This window comes from Mus musculus, chromosome 16 (genome assembly GCF_000001635.26).
Source record: "Mus musculus strain C57BL/6J chromosome 16, GRCm38.p6 C57BL/6J".
Taxonomy (NCBI): domain Eukaryota; kingdom Metazoa; phylum Chordata; class Mammalia; order Rodentia; family Muridae; genus Mus; species Mus musculus.
Genome location: NC_000082.6, coordinates 17233259 through 17253943, shown reverse-complemented (window position 1 = coordinate 17253943; position 20685 = coordinate 17233259). Strand labels below are relative to the sequence as shown.

At 47.9% G+C, this 20685-nt stretch overlaps 1 protein-coding gene across 1 annotated transcript in view; it reads right to left on the bottom strand.

Annotated features, from left to right (window-relative positions):
* Hic2 (hypermethylated in cancer 2) overlaps positions 1–20357 on the bottom strand; it is a 29844-nt gene extending 9487 nt beyond the window's left edge. Inside the window, exon 1 of the mRNA NM_178922.3 lies at positions 20214–20357. The gene's annotated coding sequence lies outside the window, so the exon portion shown is untranslated. The remainder of the gene's footprint in view (positions 1–20213) is intronic.
* Between the last annotated feature and the right edge of the window lie 328 nt (positions 20358–20685).

Sequence of the window (20685 nt, the reverse complement as noted above, 5' to 3'; positions counted from 1 at the left end):
CAGTGGACAGAAGAAAAGCCAACGAAATGGGCAAGATGAATCAGACACCCATGAAATCCATCTTAGCCAGCCAGACACCTCAGCCTAAACCAGTCTTATGCCATAGCGCTTGCCAAATCCTGATTTCTGTGAGTTCAAGGGGGAAGAATTCTTTTACATCAAGTTCTACAAAAGGCAAAACTGACACAAATCAGTGTAAGCTTGCATGGGCAGAACAACCACACAGCAACACAGACTCTTGTTGCTCCTGGCTTCTCTCTGACTGGGGCACGATTAGTGTTTCTCCAGAGCCAGTCAAAGCATGGTTCTTCAGGACCTCCCTCCCTTCCCCCATGCACCCACAACCTCAATATTCACTCACCCCACTTCCCTGCCTAAACACACAGCATTCAAGTGGCTGATGAAAATGACAGATGACAGTCTGGGCTTCCACTATCTCCGTGCCGCCTCCTGACCCTAAGTGGAGCTTCATTGGGGGAATGACCCACCCATAATCCTGCTGAGAAGGCTAGTGTCCAGGAAGCCTCAAGGACTAGTGAAAAAGGCTTCTCTTCTCTGTTCCCTACAATGGGACAGGACACCACTATTATGGCCCAGTCTTAAGAATTGAGAAAGGTTTTAAGATAAAAGTGACTTAAATAGGAAACTGAGAAAGTCTACCACTCTACCTCTTCCAAAAAATACTGCCCCAAATCAGCCTAGACACCCACCTTTCCTAGTGCCACGGTCTCCAGAGGCTCACGCTTAGTACTGGTCTGCCTATGGAGCCTCCTGTGACTCCCTTTGCACGCGAGGCTGCTAGCCCAGCTTCTAGGACAAGAAGACTCCAGGCCCACACAGTGAGGCCCAGACTCGGGGTGTGGTTTCAAGCCACATGATACTCCTCACACTTCTTCTCAATGCCTGATCCCCTCGGGCAGGAATGAACCCTCCTGGAGGCATCCAAGGGCACCTGGGCTGGAATTTCTCTGCTTCACACCCAGCCAGGAGGCCTGGTGAAAAGGAAAAAGGCCAGGAAAGGGGGCCATCCCACCCAGGCCTCTTAAGAACCTTCTCATCCTGCCTGGCAACCACTGACTCCGCCAGAGTATGCATCTGTAAAAGGCCTGGTGGACTGAGAAAGCGGGCGGGAGTTTCTTCCACCTCAGCCATCATCCTGAGTGCCACTCCCAGGTAAGAGGGCTTGGCTGAGACAAGAACACTGATGAAGAAGTCATAACCGCTAGCTAGGCACCTTCCACATCCCAGAGATTTAATAAGCACATCTGACTAATGTCAGAGAAGACTCAGACATTTTCCTACCATCCAGAGACCTTAATGTGAGGACAGTTGGTCCACTTCCCATATGGTAATCTCATATCCCACGTGGCTCCCCCAAGCCTGGGCTGTCTGAAAGAGACTGAGCAACTGGAGATCTAGAAGATTCCCAATGCCTAGTCCAGGGCCTAACTATGGGCAGACACAGTCACAAAGTGAAGATTCCATTTAACCCTGTTCCTGTCCTGGACTCCTCCATGAAACTCTATCCATCCTAGCTTTCCACCACAGTCCATACAAGTCTCATCTGCCCAAGTAAGATAGGTCTTCTAGGGGTGGGGGGCTGTGCAGTGACTGAACAGGTCTGAGCAGGTCTGGTCTCACTGAAGCCTGCCACAGGCTTATAAGGACCATTATCTCTGCCTCCAGCTGCAGATAAGGTTCTTGGGGGTTAAGCAACTTGCCCACAGAAAAGAGAGTACATAGGTAACAGAGAGAGGATCTAAAGCCTGACTTGGGAGGGGGTTGTGGTTAATTTTCCTCTCTCATAAAGGCCCTCTTAATTACAGAGCTGCTTGGGAGAACTCCGGCTCCTTCCCCTCCCACCCCTGGAGGCCTCAAAACCTAGACCAATGGTAGGGGGCTTGTGTAAGGCCCTGGGTTCAAATCCAGAATTACACTTTTTCACCCCCACCCCCGCTCTAATGTTCCAACCTAGTCACTGTGAGGGCACAGGTCTTTTCTCCAGGAAGAAAAGTGAGCTGCCATCTAGGCAGCATCAGGGGCTAGGCAGGGCTTGCTGCTTTTCTAAGAAAATCCCTAGCCAGGTGTGGTGACCCACTGCCTTTTAGGTTTGGGCTTAGTAGCAGGTGGAGCTCATTTCTCTGGGCAAGCCCAGCCAAATTATTAACCCAAACCTGGATGCTAGCCAGCCACTCCTGGCTCTCTCCCAACACCGTCCTGGAAAGCAATAGGCACTTCAAATGCCAAGAGCCCAGCCCCCCTCTTGCCACAGTTTCTATGAAATGAAATTCTCAGGTTCTACTAGAAACATAGGTGATGCGATCAGAGGCCAGGAATGGCTGCCTCCTCCGTTTCCAACCCTAAGAGCAGCTCTATAGCACATAGAAGAGAATGAATGCACTCCAAGTTTTTTCCAGTCTATCCTGAAAAGTTTGAGGGCCCTATTAGAGACTTATTGCTGCCTACCTGAAGCTGAGACCTGCCTGGATCCAGACTACCTGCCCAAGCCTACTAATCCCTAGGCATGTAACCATTTCTATAAGTAACCATCACCATAAGAAAGCACAGAGGGGCCAGGGCGGTGGTGGCGCACACCTTTAATCCCAGCACTTGAGAGGCAGAGGCAGGCAGCGGATTTCTGAGTTTGAGGCCAGCCTGGTCTACAAAAGTGAGTTCCAGGACAGACAGCTAGGGCTATACAGAGAAACACTGTCTCAAAAAACCAAAAAAGAAAGAAAGAAAGAAAGAAAGAGAGAGAGAGAGAGAGAGAGAGAGAGAGAGAGAGAGAGAGAGAGAGCGAGAGAGAGAGAAAGAGAGAGAGAGGCTGGAGAGATGGCTCAGAGGTTAAAAGCACTGATTGCTCTTCCAGAGGTCCTGAATTCCATACTCAGCAACCACATGGTGGCTCATAACCATCTGTAATGGAATCCAATACCCTCTTCTGGTGTGTCTGAAGACAGTGATAGTGTACTCATATAAATAAAATAAATAAATCTTTAAAAGAAAAAAGAAAGCACAGAGGGTGTGTGATGCTACAAGGTCTGGAGACATACACTATGTAGCACCATATCACAGCAGATTCTGTGCCCTCCAAGCACAGTTCATCCCCTCTCATGCCTAACCTTAGCGTCAACAAGAGCTAGACAAGGATATTCCCTGCTACATCTGCCCTAGTGAGCCCCAACTCTAGGGCACTCTAGTTGACGACAGCAGGTGAGTCCCCTTGACAATGAAATAATAATTTGAGATTATGATGAGTTATTATTTTAAAAAGACAGATTACCTGTAACACAACAGGAGCTAATAAAGCAAAAATCAAATGGACAGAAAAAAATCCCCCTAGGCAATGTAAAAGTGGGAATTCTGGAGGCCAGGTGTGGAGGTGCATACCTTTAATCCCAGCACAAGGAAAAGCAAAGGCACAAAGATGTCTTGTAAGGTCCAGGACAATCAGGGTTATACAGTGAGACCTTGTCTCAAAAACAAAACAAACAAACAAACAAAACAAAACAAAACAAACAAACAAAACCCAGATGGGTGAGAATTCTGGAGGCAAGGCAGGCCAAATTGAGAACCATGACCCCCATGCCTCTCCCTGCTCTCCTCGCTAGTGAGTAAGGTGAAGAGCAGAAGCGCTGTAAGTCTTTAGAACGCAGGTACTTAGGCCCCACTATACACATGCCACTAAGAATCTATGTCAGTTTTCTTAGATTCATTCCTTCATTTCATAGGGAGGGAGGCACATTTGGTTCCCTGGGATCAAACTCAAGACCTTTATCCACTCACCAAGAGCCCGCATCTCAGTCCCTGGAGATGCACTGTCTAGAGCATGGGCTTCCCACTTCATACTAAGTAACAACAGTAACGTCAGTAGAAAGACAAAGCCTCCAAAGGAAGACACATTTCCCAAGTCAACAAGTCCAACAGCTGGTGACTACAAACAGTATAGCTGAGGCCCAGCACTGATACCAAAGACACGGGGCATTCCCTGGGCAACATACACTGGTTAGAGAAGAGGTATGAGTGACTGGAGAAGCTCAGGCTGGGGAGATGGTTCAGCACATGTGGCCACGCTTGACCAACTGAGCTTAATAGGTGGGTCCCACATGGCAGCACAATGACTGCTACAGAAACTGTCCTCTCATTTACAAAGGTACTGTGTGTGTGCACTTCTGTACAGGTACAGGAAACACACACCATTTAACCAGGCTGGCCTCAAACTCCCTGAGACCTATCCGCCTGCTTCTGATTCCCAAGTGCTGGGATTAAAGTTGGATTAAAGTCACCACCACCACCACCATTGGTTAAACACGTATTTTTAAAAGGAGAAAGAGAAGGGGCTCTGCAGGCTAGGGAGTGCAGTTCACTGGTACAGGACACGCCTAGCATGCATGAAAGAAGCTATGGGTTCCATCTCCAACACTATAAAACAAAAGGAAAGTAACTGCGAGGGAGGACAAGCAGAGACAGCACAGTACAAGTAGGTAGAAATTCCACAGGCAAGGAGTTGAAAGGGCACCAGGAAGCCTGGGCCACCCAGCTGGACGGACTATCACAACCATCTCGACTGCCCGAGGACATCCTTCAACTGAGATAACTGAACCCCAGAGGGAGGTGTATGTCACAGCTGAGTCACTAGGCGTCACGTAGCCCAAGGCTCTGGGAGACAAGATTGCAACTTCCCTAAAACCAACTCTAGTAGCCAACAAAGTATTAAATCAAGTAGGAGCTCAACAAGTAAAATAAAATACTTCTGGCATCATCCACTTTATAAAACACACCTTTCTATGTAAGTGTCTTCCCAAGACAGAACTGCCTCATTCACTGGTAAAAGCTGAGCTGAGACCAGGCACGGCAGCACATGCCTACAGATCTAGCACTGAGTCTGAAGCTTCAGCACAAATCTGAGGTAAGCCTGGATTACAAAGTAAAAGCATGTCTCAGAGACCAAAGAAGCAGGCACCCCTACACTGCCCATGACTGTGATCTTCGACTGGGACAAACTTGAGATGGTACGCTGCATCAGAATCAGCAAAATCAGGGTCTGAAAAATTCCATCAGGAAGGAATGGTGCTTTTTTTTTTTTTTAACCTGGGAGTGGTGACACATGCACCTTTAATCCCAACAGAGGGAAGTGGATCTCTATGGTTTCAAGGTCAGTCTGGTCAAAATAAGGAGTTCCAGAACAGCCAGGGCTACATAAGAGACCTTGTCTTGGATGGATAGATGGATGGATGGATGGATGGATGGATATAAAATTTTTGGTTTGGTTTGGTGTTATTTTTGTTTTTTTGGTTTTGTTTTTGGTTTTTTTCCAGATACAATGTTTCTTTTCAGTGTAGCCCTGGCTGTCCTGGAACTCTTTGTAGACCAGGCCGGCCTTGAACTCAAGAGATTTATTTGCCTGCCTCTACCTCCTGAATGCTGGAATGAAAGGCACACGCTACAGCAATGGCAAACATTATCTTACATGAATGGGAACATTGCTACACATATGTCTGTGCAATACAAGAATGCCTGATGCCCACAGAGGCCAGATGAAAATGTTAGCTTTCCCCGGAGCTATAGTTACAGATATGAGCTGCCTTGTGGGTCCTGGGAATGGAACCCAGGTTCTCTGGAACTTCTGACCCACAATGATGGAATTTAGTTAACCCAACAAAGGACTGAGGACTATTTCCCAGGATCAAAAGAAAATGGTGATTTTAAATGTGCTTGTGTCATATGTGTGCATGAATGCTGTGTGTGTTTCTTTAATATGGTCTGTGTGTGTCTAATATGTGCATGTATGCACAACCCTTACTCACTGAGCCATCTCGTTCCTTTAAAGAGGATACTTTAAAGTAGGTACAGGACAAGTCCAGAAGCTCAGTAGACAGGTAGGAAATGCAGCTTAGTGAGAACAGTTGTCTAATATGTACAAAGCCCTAGGTGTGAGTGCCAGCAGTTCACCTGGCTCAGTGCCACATGCCTAGAATCCCAGCACTCGAAGCTAAAGAGGGAGGGAGGAGGCTCTTGAGTTCCAGGCCAACCTCTGTAGCATTACCATGCTCAAGTAACAAGTGCCAGACCGCACTACATGAAACAATGCCTCAAAAACTAAAAGAACCCAGGAACTGTCCCAGCACTCAGGAGGGCACAGGCAGGCTGAGACTGAGCTTGAGACTAGCTACACAAACAAGGTCATGCCTCAAAATTAACTAACTTTTCGAGAGGGAGCCTGGTGCACAGACACTCAGGAAACTGAGACAAGAGGATCACAAGTTTAAGGCCTGCCTAAGGACTCAGTGAAAGACTTTGTCTCAAAGCACAAGTAAGAGCTGGAGAGATTCCTCAGCAGTAAGCGACTGCTGTTCTTCCAGAAGACGTCCAGGTTCTATTCCCAGCCCCCACTTCCGACAGCTCCAACTCCAACTCCAGGGTAATCCAGCACCTCTGTTCTCTGAAGGTACCTGTGCTCGTGTGGGTACACCCACACACAAACATATAATAAAAAGCAAGACAAATCTAGGGGCTGGAGAGATGACTCAGAGGGGTTAAGAGGACTTGTTCTTTTAAAGGACCCAGTGACTTACAGCCATTTCCAGTTCCAGGCAATCTAATGCTTTCTTTCTGACCTATGTAGGCACCAAGTAAAACATGGTGCATACACATACTTGAAAGCAAAACACCCATTATAAATAAATCTTAAAAAAACAAAAACAACTGGGCAGTGGTGGCGCACGCCTTTAATCCCAGCACTTGGGAGGTAGAGTCAGGTGAATTTCTGATTTTGAGACTAGCCTGGTCTAAAGCGTGAGTTCCAGGACAGCCAGGGCTATACAGAGAAACCCTGCCTGGAAAAACCAAAAACCAGGAAAAAAACAAAACAAAACAAAACAAAACAGGAAAAGAAAGAAAAGCTGTAGAGATGGCTCAGTGGTCAAGCGCACTGACTGTTCTTCGAAAGGTCCTGAGTTCAAATCCCAGCAACCACATAGCGGCCACAACCATCTGTAATGGGATCTGATGCCCTCTTCTGGTGTGTCTGAAGACAGCTACAGGACAGTGTGGTCACATACATAGAATAAATAAATAAATAAATATTTTTTTTAATCTGGTTTTGGTGATACAAATCTTAGAAGTAAGCAAAGACCTGGAAGTATAAATCTGCGGTACATTCTAGGTTACATTTCCCATTCCCACCAAAATAACAAAAAGTACAACTTTGGAAAGGTTTAGCTTTGAACAAGGGGATTTCGGGACAGGAGGTAAAATGAACAGGGCTTTCTCTTCCTGGAGCAACACAGCTCAACTCTGAAAGACGGGCGTCTAGAAAGGCAAGACTTGTGAAGGAAGCAGCACTGCCCCAGAACTCCAGCTCCACACGCTTCAGTCTCTGGAGAGTGTCATCACTGCCACTGCTGTGTGAACAGGAGACAAACCAACTCCAACAAGCCACTTTGTGACTCAAGGTCCAGACAGATGCAGGGAAAGGTTAGCCCGTGACGTCAATGAGTGGCAACTTGAAAGAGCCACAAAGGAATGGACATGTCCAGAAGCTGGGGTGAAGGGTTGCTTCTTAAGTGACACAGGAAGAGCTTCAACTGCAGTAGGCTTTCCACTATTAACTCTACCATAATACACAACTCACATCATCTGACTACACTATTGTAATAATATCCTAACTTCCTAGCTGAGACTGCTCTATATAAAAATCCCAAAACAGCTCCACAGTGAGGACCCAGTACAGGGGTCCCAACATTACTCAACTCTATTAACAATGGGAGGAGGGGGGTTAGAAGAATTCTGGTCCCACAAGAGACCATACAGAAAGCACCACCCTGCCCTAAGGACGAGCCAGACTGTCATGTATGTGGAGAGTAGGTATGCCTAACTTTACAGGTATCCTCTTCCTAAGATCCAGTCTAAGTAGAGTGTCTGCCTACACAAGATCCAAGGTTCCATCCCAAGCCTGGCAAACTGGCAGCAAAATAACGTCAGCAGTTAAAGGTACTTTCTGACTTCAATGGAACACACATGGGAGAAAGAACCACCTTCACAAGCTGGCCTCTCACCTCCATGCCAGGGTACACACATCCACTCATACAATAAATGTACTCTTCATTTTAAAAAGGAAAAAAAATTAATCCATGTCTAAAAACACCATCCCCTGAGGCCCCTTCACAAAAGCACACATAGAGCATTGAATACCTGCCCCCTCTGATTTTGAATACAATTCATCCTGTTATCTTCCTCAAATATATATATATCAAGTCACTCCCCCATTGCCACTTTCCTTAAAGTCCAAGCTCAGCCTAGACTCAACTCTTCCCTGAGGGGTGTTGCGCCCACCTCATCCTTCCAAAATATCATGAGGAGCCCACAGGCCAAGCCCTCCAATCAACGACCCTTTCCCCTTGTTTTCTTCATCTTCCTTCCAATCCTCACCCAACACCAGCATTTGCTGAGGCACATCTGTCTGGGCGCCTCCCCTCCTGCCCACCCTAGTCCTACTGATCAGCACTCGTTTAAGAAGAATGTCAGAATATTCTTTGGGATGTTTTTTGTTTTGTTTTGTTTTGTTTTTATTTTTTGAGACATGGTCTCATATAGCCCAGGCTGGCAGCAAATTCTTGATTCTCCTGCCTCCTCCTCCTAGGTGCTGAGATTACAGGAATGTGCCACACCTAGCTCTTGCCTGTTGTTTTTTAAATGCAGGATCACCACAACATAGCTCAGGCTGAACCAGAACTGAAGATCCTACTTTAGCATCCCAATCCCAAATAGATGAAATTACAGACACCACAGGGGTTTGCTAAAGCCAGTTAGCTCTTCCAGATATTACACCACCAAGAAACCCCATGAGTTAATAAGAATAGTGCATGCCTGTAATCCTTGCACCTGGGAGACACGGGAGGATCAAAAGTTCAAGGACCTATACTAAACTCTAAACTAGCCTGAGTTACTTGAGTCCCTGCCCCATCCTAAGGCAAAACTCAGTAACGTCTAAGTCTTAAAAAGGGGGCCAAAATCTACAAACAATCCTGTGAGAATGGTGACATGCATTGAGTATTTTTTCTTGCCTTTTGTTTGTTGGTTTTGGTTTCGGGAGATGGTTCTCTGGGTAGCCCTGGCTGTCCTGTGTCCTGGAACTCACTCGGGAGACCAGGATGGCCTCAAACTCAGAGATTAACCTGCCTCTGGTCCCCTAGTGCGGGGATTAAAGGAGCACCACGCTATGCCTGGCTCAAATATTTCTAACAACACATTTCATAGGCAAGAAAAATGAAGCTTTGTCAAAGAGGTTAAGGAATACCAGAGTTTGACTTGATGTACAAAAATGCCAAAATCCTGGGCAAAGGGGCTTCCCTAGAGAACTTTCGAGTAACAATTTTTTTAAAAAAATTTTTTAAAAAATGTTTTGAGATAGGGTTTCACTATGTAACTAACCTCGGATAGCCTAGAACTCAGAGCCTCACCTGTCTATGTCTCTCAAGTGCTAGAACAAGGTTAGAACAGTCGGTCTCTCAACTCCTTTGAGGGTTCCATATCAGACATCCTACATATCAGATATTTACATTATGATTCATTATAGTAGCAAAATTAGTTATGAGGTAGCAACAAATAATTTTATGGTTGGGGATCACTACAACATGATGGATTGTATTATAAGGTCACAGCATTAACAAGGTTCTCTACTAAACTAGAATAACAATTTTTGGTTTTTCCAAGACAGGGTTTCTCTGTGTAGCCCCAGCTGTCTTGGAACTCACTGTGTAGAACAGGCTAGCCTCAAACTCGGAGATCTGCCTGCTTCTGTCTCCCAAGTGCTGGGATTAGAGGTGTGTGCCACCACAACCCAGCTTAGAGTAAATAAATGAATGAAAGGACTGTTTGAAACGGCATCCATGAATCTCAGGTCTGGGCTGTGGAAGGAAGAGACCTGTGGGGGAAGGGTGCTACCAGGAAGCAGGATGTGGATGAGCCTGCTGCCTGCTGGGGGCATGAAGTCAAAGTCCCCTTCAACCCAAAGCAAGCAAGCAGTGCTGCTCTTATCAGAGTCCATACATGCATGGAATGTGGGACTTTGGAAACAATCCTCTCCCCTCAGCCAGGATGGGGGCTGCCTCAGGCTCACACCTGGCCTTCTGGAGTTTAGGATGACTTATCACATCCAAAGAGCAACCCAACCCCAGTGCCTGATTACCTGGAGGCACTTTCAGAAGGCTTTGGCTGTTTCTCCCATCCTTTCTCCAGCCCCTGTGCTCATCTACTGAAAGGCCCACCCTGCTCCCAGCACCACCAGTAGCAGTGACTGAGCACCTCTCATTGCCCAGACTGAAAAATTTCCAGAAGGGAAGGCTGTAAGCTCTGAAGTACATACAGTATTGGCTGCCCCCAAAGCCCTCTCCCGGCTTTCCTGAGTTAGTTGTTCAGCAAAACCACCATGAAACAGAGACCAGAAATCCCAGAAGGGAGCTGTTTGTTATTAAAGTTAAATGGTCCAGGGAGCCCTTCTCTGTCTTCTAGTCCCTGGGGTGAGGGAACCCTTCAGCTTTGAGCATCATCTCCAATTACACTTGAACTGAAACCTTCAGCCACAGCCATTCTTGTAAAAGTGCTTGCTGCCAAGCCTACATACCTGAGTTAGATCCTGAAATCCATAGTGAAGAGAACCAACTTCAAGTTGTTCTCTGACCTCCACATGTGCAGCAAGCACCCTTCCCCCTTAAAAAAAAAAAATCAAATGCTTTTTTTTTTTTTTTAAGACAGGGTTTCTCCGTGTAGCCCTGGCTGTCCTGGAACTCACTTTGTAGACCAGACTGGACTTGAACTCAGAAATCTGCCTGCCTCTGCCTTCTGAGTGCTGGGATTAAAGGCGTGCACTACCACCGCCCCGCTCAAATGCAATTTTAAAAAGAAAACCTCATCTGTAAGTCAACAAGATGACTTACCAGGTAAAGGAGTATGCTACCACACCCAAGTTTGATTCCCAAAACCATAAGGTAGAAGGAGAAAGCCGACTCCCATAGGTGGTCCTGACCCACAGACTCATACACTAACATACATAAAGTAACTTAAGAGGAAAAAAAAAAAGGCAGAATAACTCAGTTTAACAACTTGAGTCCAATCCTAGGTACCCATAGAGAAAACTTGGCTCCTGTAAGTGCCCTTCTAAGTCCCACTTGCATGCTATAGAAATAAACTTGCATGCCCATGTCCTTCTACAGGCTCCCCCCAAACACACAAAATTAAAAAAGGAAAAATGTCAAAGAAAACCTCAGGGGGTGGGGCTGGAGAAATGGCTCAGCGATTAAGAACACTGCTCATTCAGAGGTCCTGAATTCAATTCCCAGCAACCACATGGTGGCTCACAACCATCTGTAATGGGATCTGATGCCCTTTCTGGTATGTCTGAGGTCTGTGATGTTGTAACTTCAGAGCCATGTGTGGTACCCCAGTACTACAGGAGGCAGAAGCAGATGGATAGATCTCTGTGAGTTCAAGGTCAGCAAAGACTATATATTGAGATCCTGTCTCAAAAAGGGGGAGGAGGTTAAAAAAAAAAAGCCGGGTGTGGTGGCGCACACCTTTGATCCCAGCACTTGGGAGGCAGAGGCAGAGGCAGGCAGATTTCTGAGTTCGAGGTCAGCCTGGTCTACAAAGTGAGTTCCAGGACAGCCAGAGCTATACATAGAAACCCTGTCTCAAAAAAACAAAAACAAAAACAAAAACAAAAAAAGGGGGGGGGAGGTGGTGCACGCCTTTAATCACAGCACTGGAGAGGCAGAGGAAGGCAGATCCCTAGATTCAAGGCCAGTCTGATCTACTGAATGAGTTTCAGGATAGCCTGGGCTACACTGAAAAGCCCTGTTTTGGAAAAGGGGCAGGGGTGCATGGAGGGGGCATCCACAACTGGTCAAAACGCAGAGATATAGAGACCCAATGAATATATTCATCTATAAGAAACTCCTGCACCGGGCTGGTGAGATGGCTCAGTGGGTAAGAGCACTGACTGCTCTTCCGAAGGTCCTGAGTTCAAATTTCAGCAATCACATGGTGGCTCATAACCATCCGTAACGAGATCTGATGCCCTCTTCTGGTATATCTGAAGACAGCTACAGTGTACTTACATATAATAATAAATAAATCTTTAAAAAAAAAAAAAAAAGAAAAGAAACTCCTGCACCTAAGGCTCAGGGAATACTATGCAGAACTGTAGGAGCCAGAGGACCAGGAATTCTGCTATTGAAAGATATTGTTTCCTAGATGCTTCAAAAATATGACTGCCTAAATAGGAACTGAATAACACCAACCGACATACTACTGTGGAAGGGGAAAAAAATCTCAGGAAGATCCACTGGTAGACAGAACTATGGGCAACTCAGGGCTGGGGAAAAGGGAGAATTTGTTCCCAGGGATAAGTCACTCACCCCAGTTGATTATCTAATTCCAGGTGGTGAGCCCTGAAATCATATACATAAGAGCACATATATTTACCTACATACATACATAATATATGCAACAAAGTAACAAAGAGACCATGAATTTAAAGGAGAAAGGGGGATGCATGGATGCATGAAAGGTATTAGATGGAAGAAGGGGGGAAATTCTGTAATTTTAATTTTAAAAATTAAAAAAAGGCAGATTTCTAAGTTTGAGGCCAGCCTGGTCTATGGAATGAGTTCCAGAACAACCAGGGTTACACAGAGAAACCCTGTCTCAGGGGAAAAAAAAAAGAAAGAAAGAAAGAAAAGAAAAAAACAAGTCAAGGGAGGCCTGAGTTACATGGTAAACTGGTCAGCTTGAGCTACATAGTGAGATTCTGCCTCCAAAACAAAACAAACAACAACAAAACAAAGAACACCTAAATATTTACAAAGAAAGTGCTGTGCCTGGCATGGTGGTGACCACCTTTGATCCCAGCTCTGCAGTTCTGGTCTACATAAGGCAACATAGTGAGATCCTATCTTGAAAAAGATCCAGCCCAAGTACCACTGAGAATAAAGTGCCCTCAGACTGTATGTATAGCTCCCACCCATGGCTCACTGCTGGAACTTCCCTGAGCACTTCCTATCTGTGTTCTGGTAGGATCTCTGAATCATGTGTACAACAGGGGCTGATGAAATGATCAGGACTACACAGTACATTCTGAGCATTAAATGCAGGCCTGCCTAATATGCTACCAAAAGGCCGAGCAAGGGTAAGGGCTCAAAAGAACTGGCCACCCCTCCTCCACCAGCACCTTCCTAGCATTCTGCCAAGAGCTCTGCACCAGCTTCCTACTAAAGGAAAAGGGAGGGTTGGGCTGTAGCTCAGTTAGTAAAGTATCTAGCGAGCATGGGAGTCCTGATTCCTAGCCCAGAAAAAAATTAGGCATGGTGTTACACACATGTATAGGCAAGGGATGTGTGTGCCTTGGGTGTGAAAGCCTCCCAACAACAAGCATGCGTGCACGCTAACTAGAAGGTTATGCTCATAAAACAATTTGTTTAGGCCTGTCTACCAACATGCACACTACAAAAAAAGTTCTCTACCTGTGTTCCTAGCATCCCTTCACTGTCTGTACCTAGGCTCTCCCTCCTCTGAAAGACCACACCTCCTACCCAGGACACCAAGATGACAGTACACCAAGGAGTTTTAACACTCCTGTCACACAATCATTGCCCTAACCCCAACAGACACAAACTGAACACCAGGACGTTCCACTGTTCTGTTCCTGCAGAGAAAGAGCCAACCTGAAGCCCTGCCTCTCACACCCTGCATAGCACCACCTTCCCAACCCCTTACTATACACCTTGCCTATACAATGCAGCCCAAAAATAACCTCCAGGACCAGGGTCTCTCCCAGGGACAACAGGGCAAAGAGACTAAAGAAGAGGCAGCTATACCAATGATGCCTATGTCACATCTCAGCTAGGGCTAAAGTAAAGTAGGCTGGTAAGGAAGTCATTACAAACAAAGGTTTGCCAGGTTACAAAGGCCAATGGGAACCCAAAAATGCAACCAAGCCAGGACCACACAACAGGCTACAGGGTGGGTGAGACTGAGTCTTAGAGTATAGGGAAGGAGGTTGCTTCACAGAGAACACTCTACTAGAGACCCCTCAGTGCATGCTCAGGCTCTGCTGTTCATCCTTGTTTCAGTGTTCCTCTGCTGCCTGAGAATCTGCTATGTCCATTCATCCAGTGGGTAACTGCTAAGCCCACTGGGCCTTCCTAAATCAGTTAACAGCATATCTTACTCAACCTTACTGCTCAATTCTTTGCTGGATTCTGTTATAAACAGATACATCTCTTGCTGGGGCAGTGGTTCTTAAACTTGGCCACATACCAGCTTCACTGCAGGAAGCACAGGACCTAGCTAGGGATAAACCAAGCTCCCCAGAGGTCTGATATAAAGTCCAAGGTTTAAGTCAAGCACAAGAAACAGTGCTAGGCTCACAGGCAGCCCAAGTTCATCATCTCACGCAGCACGGACATTGTGTCCATATAAGGAAAAGCCCCTGAGGTCTCAGGCCCCATCCCTCCTTTTCATTTACTTTATGCAGCTTCTAAGCAGCAGGGTGATGGAGCTGCATAGACCAGGAACAGTCATGGGGTCCTTCACCTGGAAGAATCCTAAGCTCGGTTGATGAAAACTCCAATGCGGCTCAAACCCACACTACTATGAGAATGGGAGTGGTCCCCCCAGCCCCATCATCCAAAGCATCTGTCCACCCACAGGTATGAATAAGTAATAAATAAGGCCTGCTGTCCCAGCCACACAGAACTGCCTAGCAGCTGTACTCATGCAGAGCAAACAGCCTTCCCTCCCATCCTGACCTGGACCTTTCATCCTTGACACTCCAGGAACTCCCATAGGAACAGACAGGGCAACCTGGGAAACAGCCCCTTTCCATATCCCATACCTCCCACTTCACCCACAAGAAGTTTGTGGTGAGGTAGCTCACCCTCAATCAGGAAACAAGGACCAACAGCTATTTTCATCTCACAAGACACAGGAGGGACTTCTGGCCCAGATGCAAGTGGCTAGCTCACGCTTTCTCACCTTGGAGGGTATAAGATCCTCAGTCCCCCGACATCAGTCCCAAAACATGCTTCTTTCCCCTCTACCAAGAATGCTTTCATCAGTTATGGTAGCCTTTCTGAAGGTCCTTAGGAGTGTTATGGTGTCATTCCCCCCACTCAATCCAGCATGCCCTTCCCAGGCCTGCCTTTCCCTGTCCTCCTGGACTGTAGTAGTGTCTAGCCTTCAGAGAATCAAGCTTACTAGGGTTCCCCAACCCCAACTCCCAATAGGCTCAAGAGACCAGTTATTCCTTAGGGTCCTTCCCCAGTTCAGTTCCCTAACCCTTAGGCAGGCTTACTCCTTTCCCCACTTCCTCCCAGCCACATGCACACACAATCTGGACAGGCTTGTTTCATAGTTTCCAGCAGAAATCCAGTGTGTCTTGGAGAAAAGGCTCGCTCCCTGGTCTGAGCTCAAGTATCTACAGACATCATGTAATAAAGGCTCTCATAGGCTCTCAAGTCAAAAGCATTTATCCTTCAATCCCAGCAAGGTATGAACCTTGGTCTCAAGAGACTCCCACTGAACTGGAATAATAGTTCTATCATTCTGCCTTAAAAGCAGAGCAGTGGTACACAAGTTTGTGAGTACCAGAGCCAGCACAATTTAGACATGCTATGAGAGTGAACTGAGTAAAATACAAAGTTTGCAAGAGTCTCACACATCTGGGGGGGGCACACAGTTCCCAAGCTTCACATACCTGCAAGATAATGTTTTTCATGGTCTCCTAGTCCTTCCTCCATGGCCTTTAATTTAGGGGGAGAAGAAGAAAAAATCCTCCCCAGGTGGTAGTGGTGCACACCTTTAATTCCAGAGTTTGAGGTAAGCATGGTCTACAAAGCAAGTTCCAGGATAGCCAGGGATACATAGGGAAACCTTGGGGCAGGGGTTTTAGGGTGGGAGGTGGGGGATAGTATGAGACAAGAGGAGATGAGACAAAAAATAGTCTTCCCAGCTGCCCGAGAAGATATACACTATCCCAGCAGTCTGGAGGCTGAGGTAAGAGCACAAGTCTGAGGCCAATCTGGGTACACAGTAAGACCTTATCTCAAAGAACAAAAACCGGGTTGGCAAGATAGCTCAGTGAGTAAAGCTGCTTGCTGCCAAGCCTGACAATCTAAGTCCAGTCTCTGGAACCCACATGGTAGAAGGAGAGCATCAACAGCTTCTTTAATCAGCAAACACGCACATACCAAATAAGTAAGTGCAATAAAAATAACCATCACTCAGCTCTGCCAACATGAACCTAGCATGGTGTCCAGAGCACTCCTCCAACCTACATGGCCCCCTCCCACCGTGCCTGCCACACCACACTGCCTATGCCCACCCCTCTTCTAATAATTTGCTGTCTGTCTTCTCTAGACTGATGGATGGAAGACAACACAGGTGTACACTCAAGCTGTCTCTACCTTAGACATGGGTGGTAAAGTGGGCATCATCACTGCCCATGGCTGCATGCAGAGTGAACCACAGAACTAGGCACACTGCAGGCTTCCAACTAAGTCCACTCACCCTGCCCCAAACTGACTTGCAGGGTACTCTGTTTAGCCAGGTTCTTCGGAACTGATTACTTCCAAAAAAGGACCATTTCCTCCTAGTCCAGGCCCTGCTAGAGATCAGGTTCAGGAGGCAAAGGCCTTCAGTCCCAGCCTATGAACAGAGATGGGATGAAACTGACCCCTCGGGTCAACAGACCAACCAAAAGAGCAGAGACAGGAGTTCCCTAGGTAAACTGAACTTTATTCCTTCTCGAACTTCTACATCTCCAAAACTGGTTCCTTTTCAGAAGCTACTGATAAGAAGGTATCTCTTTGGCTCTCCTGTGAGAGCCACATTCACAAGCATCTTATTTTATTCCTGAATGCCTTTCTCTTAATTCCAGGGCTCAAAATCTATATTAAAATATCTCAGGAGGCCGGGCGTGGTGGCGCATGCCTTTAATCCCAGCACTCGGGAGGCAGAGGCAGGTGGATTTCTGAGTTCGAGGCCAGCCTGGTCTACAAAGTGAGTTCCAGGACAGCTAGGGCTACAGAGAAACCCTGTCTCAAAAAACCAAAAAATAAAGAGAAAAGAAAAAAAAAATCTCAGGAGCCTGGTACAGTGTGGCACCTCTTTAATCCCAGCACTCAGAACACAGAAGCAGGTAGATCTGAGTTCCTTGTCTATCTAGTGAGTTCTTAAGAGCCAGGGCTAGAGAGACCCTGTTTCAAAAACAAAACAGCAAAGGATTTATGGGAGGGAGGTGGATGTCTGTGCCTTCTGGGCCAGTTAGAGCTATAAGAGACCTTGTTTCCTTGTTTTCATTGTTGTTTTAACTTTACACACACGGGACCCCCAGGAGTGCCTAGTGCCTTGGGAAGGGAGAAGGCATCAGGTTCCCTGAAACTGGGGTTACAGATGGTTATGAGTCACCTGGGTCCTCTGAACGCAGCCAGTACTCTTAATCTCTGGGCCATCTCTCTAACCCTTTCTTATTTAAAAATAAAATAAAACCCTGAAAACTGGTGGCACACACCTTTAACCTCAACATTTGCTAGGCAAAGGCAGGCCATTCTCTGAGTTCCAAGACAGACAGAGCTACACAGTGAGGCCCTGTCTCATCTCGAAAGACAAACAAAAAAAGCTGGTCATAGTGGAAATAGTGAGGTCTAAGCCAACCAAGGATACATAGGGAAACCCTCTTTCTTGGGCCAGAGAAATGGCTCAGTGGGCAAAAGTGCTTGCCAATTAGCTTTATGACAACTTTGACCCCCAGGATCCACCTGGTGGAAGAAGAGAACCAACTCCTACAAGCTGTCCCACGCTCGACTCTAGCAGAGAGTCTGCCCATCGACATGCATACATACGAATAAAGAAATGTAGTATCTCAACAAACTCCAGCTCAGTTTAAAAGGGAGAAGGGTAATTCATGCCCCTAACCTCACCCCTTCAAGCCTGACCTTGACAGGCAATAAGGACTCATAGGAAGACTGCACAGCATTCCCTACAGCTCAATAATGCAAAACCCTGTTGCTCTCAGTCCACAACAGCTGACTCCTAGAGGATCAGAGACTGCACTTATTAACAAAATGAGAAATCTGATCTGTGGAAAGAAAACACTATGTGAGGATTAATCTAGAATTGCAGCTTGTGGAAAAGGCTAGGCTGCTGGCCAAGACCAGGAAGTGCGGAAGGAAGGAACCCTGTCTACCTGTCCTCAGAGCAGGTACTATGCAGCAGAACAGGCTGCACCGCCCCTGCCCTGTTTGCACCTCTTCTCCTTCTAGCAATTACAGCAAATCATTTTGGTTCTGCTTTAAACACAGGGCTCCCTCGAGCTGCTTCTTCCTACACGCAAAGCCAACAATCAGAGGGAGATTTTTTTCTTTTCAGGAATTGCTCGTAAAAGCTCAGTGACTAATGTACAAGTCCCAACAACTGGCAGGAAAACACTGCAGGAAGAAATTCTGGGCACACAGCCGAACTCAAACAGCCAGACAAGCTGGCCAACAAGCACTCTCAACACCTTACAACTAACCTGCAGAAAGCCAGGAGCCAAATTAGTAAACTGAATGAACAGCATTGCTCCCCTCGCAGCAAGCAGGCAGGCAATGCAAAGACTGGACAACTTTTCCCAAGTCTACCCTGTAGGTTTCAGAGGTTTTCATTAAAAAACTGCATAGGACAGAAAGATCACCTGCAGGCACATGACTTCTTGCAAAAACCTTAGTGGGAAGGTTTGGCCACACATTTGTCTCTAGAGGCCAGCCTGAGGCTGGACCATCTGCTTTCTTTCAGACTACTCCAGGAGCTCTGCTCCACCCAGCATACTTTTTCGAGAGACAGAGCTACAGAGTGGTTACACAGACTACGATCCTAAAAATGTCTGCTTGAAAGCCAGGGATTCCAGATACGGGCAGATAACAGTGGAGGGGCAAGGCCAGGAGGAATCAGAAGCAATAATGTGGCATCCCTCTAGGGTTTGCCTCCATCCCACCAACCTTTGTCCTAGATTGGAAATCCCAAGTTCAGCCTAGAAGATGAGCCCCTCCACGACCTGCCGAATCTCCTGGTCCTAGGTGCAAAAGCCACAGCTAGCAAACCCCAGTAACAGTCCAGTCACAGGATTCCTATAGGCAAGGATCCGCCCCTCCCCCATCGCCACATATGTCAGTGGGGGTGGCCTCTCAGTGTTACACCCCTCCTGCTGATTGAAAGTGAGGAACCTGGAACACAGCTTTCCAAATGCGCCTGACAATTATAACTAGAAAAGATACTGTGAAGAGGGGGATAGAACACATAAGTAAATAACTTCTGAATCTCTCCGGCCAGCCAAGATCAGCACGGGACTCTCGTCGCAAGGTAGTCCAAAACTGTTCAGGGCGCGGCCGCTGAGAGTATTATCTGGCCTCAATCACTCCAAGTACCTAAGTCACTGCCCCCCAGGGAGAGGTATTTTCCCCCAGCACTTACACCCAGGCTTGTGTGCATATGAACCATTCTGGAAGATAAACAGAGAATGACAAGCTAGGGCCCCTCAGCTCACTCCCTGAGCCAGCCAGTCCCTTCCTCTTGCCACCCGACCCCCTCCCCCCAAGCCCATCTCTCTTCCTGCCAGGCGGCTGCCTCCAGCAAAGGTCTGGGGGCAGGGCAGAAAGCCCACCCAGCCACGGAGCCGGGCCCTCTAAGCCCTACCCTGTCCCTGACACGGCCAGTCCCCCAGCCAGGAAGGGTACTCGAGGAAAAGGACTGCAGACCATACACACAAGCGCAGTTCTGGAAACCGTAAAGCGTTCCAGTGAGGGGCAGCCGCAGGCGTACAGCCGTTTGCATAATGGGAGAACGCCCGCCTGTCAGGCAGCATAGCTCGCCCGACGCCGTTCGGATTAGATTGCTAATGAAAAGGCACAAAGAGCCGGCGCCCGCTACCCCGTCGACCCCCGCTCCACAGACTCGCGTCCCCGGACTGGCGCGGCCCTGGGGGCTTTGTGCCCGGAGTCCCCGTGCCGGCCGCAACCCGCCGGGCACCTGAACCACAAAGCCCCCGCCCGTCCAGGGTCCCGCGTGCGCCTCGGTTCGAGACTAGGGGCCGTGCGCGCGCTCCGTCCCACGCGCGCCCACGCCCCCCTCTCCGGGGGCGCGCCCGGCCCGCGTCGCCCTCCCTCGAGGACACCGCTTACCTCAGGTGCCTGCCAGAGGCCCCTCGTCTTGGGCGCCCGACCTGAGCTGCACGCGCCCGCCCTGTCCGCCCTCCGCCGGCCCCCGCTCGGCTCTCCGCCCAGCGCGCCCAGAGCGCTGCTCACAGCCGCCCGCTCCGCGCCATCTTGGAAGCTTGTGACGTCAGCTCCACCCGCTCACCCCTGACCCACATCTGAATGGGCGAGCGACAGGGCGGACCTGGAGGCGGACCCTTGTGGGGGCGGAACCCTGAGGCTGGGCGGGGCCGCCGAGGGGTCTGAGTCCAGGGATGGGCCAGTGGCTGCGGCAGAGTGTAATGGGGGAGGGGCGCACGGGAGGTCGCCTACAGGGTCCCGATGCAGGCGCCAGAACGGGATGGCAACCTCACCTCAAAATACTTGACGGGCAACACCCAGCGAAACAAGAATCCTGCTCTTTACCACGGGTCTATGCCCAGCCCTCAAACGGAAGACT